Here is a 6,399-nt window from a genome sequence, read left to right on the forward strand (position 1 = left end):
CTCGTACCCCTGCGTGGATGTATAAGACTGGCCTGGCGTTGTCTCGATTATGTTCAACGTGTGGTGTGTGCGGTGACAGAGAACATTACCTTATGTGCTGTGGTCTGTATAACGCGGAAAGGAGTGTGTTATTCGGATCCCTCAAGAAGACAGGAATTCCGCACAGTTCTCTTCAGGACATTGTTTTCCCGCGCGGGAACCAGTTAGGTAGGAAGGAGGTTTCCCGCCTTCTTTTAAATTACCTGCGGTACACGGATTTGGCCTCCACATGGTGACCTTAGGAGTGACTATGCGTAGTTGTGAGGTCTGTGTCTGATTTATATGACTTATGTATTTTAAAGGGACACTAAAGGTTACTATTAAGTCAACGTGGACTGTTGAAATACCATCCCAGAAACCTCGAAACGCTTGTTTCGTGCCAAGGAGAGACTTACTGTAAGAGAAAATGTGTTCTGAAGCGTCCGGGTACCTCTAGCGCAGTTCAAATCGCCCGCCCTCCGATCGAGGAGTACTGATATCATGGTCTCACAGTGACGTTGCGCCATCGGTGAGTAGAACGGCGTCCGCAGACGGCGCTACGTCTTTTCTGCGCAAAACGCAAACGCGCGGCCAGAAAAAGAGCCAGGACAGAGCCGACAGCAGAGCGAAAGCGGGAGTGAGGTGGCTAGCGGAAGGAGAAACGCGCGACCACAAGCTGGTACTTCACTCTCTGACGCAAACTTCGACGTTCGTCGCAATGGACCCTGACAACGACAGATTGGCTCGCGATGCTGCGCTCAACTTCAGCGATTTGAGCACTGACGAGCGCGACCTGCTGCTGAGGGCTCGCGCAGCCGGCGTCGTTGCGTTCTACGACGGCGGCCTCGACACCGGCTCTCCGGAGCGGGAAAGCAACGAGGGCTTCCCACGATATCACATGGACGTGGCATTCTCGCTGCTTGTTCCAAATGAAAGTTTCGCGAGCCAGCAGAACCCGCACAGCACGCCGCGATAACGAAACTAGTGAAACTCCAAAGCGTGCGCGGCGCAGAGTCGAGCGCGCAGAGTCGAGCGAAAACGAAACCTTTCGACCACCCATACTACTGAAGGGTAACGTCAAAATGTTATTTTTTCTTAGAATCGAATAGACGTAGACAAGTAGCATTTTCTTCCGTCTTATAATCGAATGAAATTATATTTTTAATACGGGTAGTTGAGTATTAGTAACACAAATTATGAGGAGTGCTTTCGTCATTGGGCTAGTACCGGAATCGTGCTAGTACCGGAATCGGCTAGTACCGGAATCGTGTAGTACTCAAATCGTGTCATGCATTTACCTCAATTTCTCGGTTACTAAAGCTCTCTTCGCGATTATATTGACGCCTTAGACGTTCTAGAACATTGCTCTACCACTTTAACTTGACTTTCTGGTAACCTTTAGTGTCCCTTTAAGTGTCGCTACGGTGGAGCAATTGCCGGAAGCAACTGCTACGCTAATCCCACTAGTAGCCTAGAACCACTCAACTCAACTACACAATGCTACACGATGGCAAGACGATCGCGCTCTGGTATAGAATTCCATTGAAACACTGTGTGCCGGAAAAAAGAAAATTTATAAGCAAGTGTTTTTGTGAAATATGGCGTTAAAGATCTTGGTTGTTGATGTCGTGTATGTCTTGTTGATAGGGGGGGATAAATACAATGAAGGCTCAATAGCAAATTTCTGGTTAAGGAGAGAATTCAGGAAGCCCAAGCTAAATTGCCTTCTTCTGTACTAAAGTGGGGGTATGTCATTGGCTGTCGTTAGTTCCGACGGAGAGTCCACACGACAAAATTTAGAAGAGATAAATCGAACAGCCTTTCTTTGAATTCTTTCGAGTTTATCAATGTTACGTTTTGTGTAAGGGTCCTATACTATGCTTGCATATTCTAGCTTTGGTCTGATGTATGATTGATAGCATAGAAGTTTTACATTTGTTGATGAATTACGAAGCTTGTGTCTTAAGAAACACAACATTCCGAAAGCAGAAGAACAAATGTTATGAACGTGTGAATTCCAGGAGAGGTTAGCGGTGAACGTTACACCTAAATAATTGTAGCTATCGACATGATTAACTATAGATGAACCTAGGGTGTAAGCATACTGAAAAGGGTTTTTTTTTTTTTAGTTATAGAAATGGAAACTGTTTTTTGTGCATTTACGACCATGCCTCACTAGTTGCACCATTGGTATCTGTAATCTAGATTTTTGTTATTTTTTGTTCATCATGTATGCTGGAAACTTCACGGAATAATATACAGTCATCTGCGAACAATGGAATTTGAATAGTTGCATCAATTATATCTACGATATCATTTATATAGCACAAAAATAGCAAGGGCCCTAGCACACTGCCTTGGGGCACACCCGACGCGACTGGTAGAATTCGAGGCGCGAATTTAGATCCTCGATTGTGACAAACTGCACCCGATTTCTCAAATATTCAGCCACCCAAGCGACCAACACCTTCGGAAGACCGATGTTGTTTAGTTTATAGATTGGTTTGTCATGAGGAACTTTATCAAAGGCCTTACAGAAATCTAAAAAAAAAAAAAATTGTGTCTATAGGAATATTTTTATCAAGACCTTTGGCAAACTCATGCGTAACAGTGACGAGTTGCGTCACTGTCGAATACTTCTTTCTAAAGCCGTGCTGAAAACTTGTTAATATGGAGTGTTTGCAGAGGAATTCGGTTATCTGAGTAGCTATAATAATATATCTGAGTTCTATATGTTTACAACATGAGGAAGTTAAAGATATCGGTCTGTAATTAGATAGTAATAATCTGTCGCCTTTCTTGAAGATAGGGATTACTCGGGCCGTCTTCCAGCCACGCGGCAAGGTTGCTGTTGAGAAGGACCTATTAAAACTAATAAAAAAGAACTTGGCAGCGCATTCGGCATATCGTCGAAGAAACAAATTTGGAAGATCGTGAGGACCGCAACGTTTTCTCGTGTTTAAGTTTAAAAGCATAGAAACCAAACCTGGATATGAAATAAAATTGACTTCGCATGGTTGAAATGGGATTGAGGTAGGCGTACATGGTCCGGATACTGAAAACATGCTATGAAAATAGGCGTTAAAATGATTTGCTATATCGTCATAATTTGTAACCATGCTACCGTCAACTGATATCTTCGAAACTGCTTTCTTGCTTTCACTAAGATAATTCCAGAACATGGAAGGATCAGTCTTTATAAAATTGGGCATTACAGTTTTAAAGTAGTAATCCTTTGCGTGATGCATCGCTTGTGCAAGGATTTTTCGATGTTCGCTGATAACTCTGCACTACGCATGCTGCTTTCCTAGCCGCTTAACTTTTCTCTTCAAGTTAATGATTTCACGAGTCATCCAGGGTGTACGCCTGTGTGTTTGTTTGCATTTGCTAGGTATAAAGTTGTTGATATAGTAATGGCCCGTCTCAACAAATTTGTCCCAAAGAGCGCCCGTGTTTGGGGCGCCGTCATCAAAGTCTGCAAGTACGGTTTCCATGTATTCAAGCACACGAACATTGTCAGCTCGAGAATAGTCCTTAAAATACCGAATGGGAGATTTTTGGTAACTACTGCATTTAAGAAGAGGCATTGACAGGCTTACAAGTTCATGATCGGACAGCCCTTGTTCCACTAGAATGGTATGTTCTGAAAAAGCCCTATATACAAATACCAAATCTAGAACCGAGCTTGCATGTCCTTGTACACGTGTGGGTTGTTTGATTATTTGAGTTAGGTCGTGCGCGAGCGTGATATCAAAAATAACGTTAGCATTTTTACTGCCCTGGGAACAGGCCAGTCCTTCCCAGTCCACACTTTGCAAATTAAGGTCTCCAACCGCGAAAGTTTTATTATTATGATACAGTGACATATGTTCTTCGAGCACAGTTAAATACTCCGGGCACGCGTCCGGAGCCCTGTAACATGCGTATCAGATGAAGCTATCTCCCCAACAGGACAACTGTACGCACAAGCATTCAAGAATGCCAACATCACTTGTAATCGTAGCTTCTACTTCGGGCTTAACAAGGATGGTAACTCCCCCACATCTGGTAGTTCTATCTTTTCGATATACGTTGTAACATGAGGGACAGATTTCATCGTCACTAATTTCCTTTCTCAGCCACGTCGCTGTTATCACCGCGATGTGAGGACCATGCTGCATAAGTATAGTTTCTAACTTATCTATTTTATTAGTGACACTGCGCGCGTTTATGTTAAGTAGCCTCAGTTCTTTCTGTTTGGTTACATCTCCCGTTTTCTTTTTTTTTTTTTGAGGACCTAGCGATTTTTACTTTGGGTGTGGTTTCTAGAAGAGAGATCTGGTCGCATTGCTAAGTTAATTCTGTGGTGTTGGCGCTTGGCTTCGAGTGTTTGGCCGTCGGGTTTCGCTTGCCGCAGTTCCTTGTCCGTATGCTGCGCCTACTGACGTTTTTTGCCCGGGACGTGACGGGCAACTTTAGAAATCTACATCAAAATTACCGCCAACACTTCGCTCCGATTATAGAGATCAACCAGCCCAGCTGTAAGCAATGTTTACATATGCTTGCTTGTGTACCCTGAAAGGACGCGAACGAGCGCTATAAGAGCAACCGGAACACCTGCTGTCCATCGACTGTCAAGCTGCGCTTTTTAGCGCAAGCACAATTCAAGGCCCGCTTGGCAAGTAAACGACGTTTGAAGCAAATTCATTGGGCGCATGCAATTATGCTTGCAGCTGCGCACATAGAACTTGGCGCACGACGTAAGTTCACGAAGCGACGCGGAGAGTTTGCGAGCATCGAAACCATTGCCGCACATTATGTGCAGTTTCACTGCTCTCCGCGCAGTACGTCCATTACCATCGATATACCGGCGTCATTTGTGATATCCATGGACAAACGCACAAAAATAGTCCAGTTTCGCCAAGCGGAACGCGAAATTCGGGGCGGGGGGGGGGGGGGGGAATCCGTCTGTCACTCAATGCACGTTGCCAGTGCGTTGGCGGGCTGGAAGGGATATGGAGGCCACCACCCACTGTTTCCGGCATGCCGCGTACCTTTGCGGCACTCTGGAATTTTAAAGCGAAAGATTTACTGGCCGCGAACTTGTGATTTCACCGTGGCAGTGCTCCGAGGAGGCACATGACGTCACAACGCGCGCCTCGCCGCGGATATTTCTCTATCTCGCTCCCTAGTCACTACTGCGCATGCGTCACTAGTAGCACCAAGCCACAGGTGTTCCGCAGCTGCGGAGCGCCGCGCCTTTCCGGCGCCGCCGTTTGGTACGACGTCACATCGCGTTACTCGTCATTGCGCTCGCCTCCGCTTGCTTCGCCAGCTGCGTCGCATGCCTGATAACATGTCGGAGGATTGAAAATGAGAGCTCGCGTGCGCCGCAACCACAGTTGAGGCGGCAGTATGGGCGGCGACAATTCTGATAAGCAGGAAGAGGCCTGGAATCCACATCGAAACGAGATGAAGAGGAAACGAATCGCCCGGGAAACAGACGAACAGCGGGCCGAACGACTGGCTAAACGCCGCAACATAGCTAGACAACCAGACTAACCTGGACTTGCGCTCAAGATTAACCAAGGCCACCGTGACCAAGGCTAACCATGCTATGCCTTAGCTTTCGCTACGTATATCCTAGCATAGCCGAGCTAAGCCACTGCCAATTTTTTTCCAGTCACTCCAACATCGTACGGTTACTGTAGCCGCCTCACGGAAGATGCTTGCAACACATCCGAGGCTGCATCGCCGCCGCCGCCGCCGCCGCGCCGCGCTCGCAAAACTCGAGCAGACGACGTCCGCCCGTTGCGATCTGTGCGTAAGCCGCCCGTTGCGATCTGTGCGTAAGCACACAAAATTTATGCTATTTCCTCGTTCACTCAGCTTACCACCGTACTCTTTCTCAGTAATGCGTCAGTGCTGCATGTCACAATGCTCGTCTAGTGAGAGAAATACAGACCCGGGCGTGTGTTTCCATGGGATACCTTCAGACAGCAGCTCGCGTGACCAGTGGCTAAGGAAATTACTGGTAACGAATAAAGGGTCACAAGGCAAATACAAAGTCGACGTAGACTGTTTAAACACCATTCTAGAACCTTCGCAACGCTTGTTTCGCGGAAAGAAAAGACTTAGTTTACAAAACTATCGCATCTGAAGGTCCCGAACGCCTTTTTCGAAATTCATATCTCCCGCTACGCAACCGGGAGATTTGTCTTGGCTCGGTAGCGCCGTCCGTCGGATGGCGCTACAGAGCCAAGACAGAATGGCGGATTCGTCATTGCAGCTGTAGCGCAGCTTCTTTTTGGCCAAGCGGCGTAAACTGTTCTGGCATCCCGCGACATCACATGGAAGATGAATTCTCTGCTACTTGCAGCTTGTGGAGTTTCGCTTGCCAGC

This window comes from Dermacentor andersoni, chromosome 3, assembly GCF_023375885.2.
Source record: "Dermacentor andersoni chromosome 3, qqDerAnde1_hic_scaffold, whole genome shotgun sequence".
Classification (NCBI taxonomy): Eukaryota; Metazoa; Arthropoda; class Arachnida; order Ixodida; family Ixodidae; genus Dermacentor; species Dermacentor andersoni.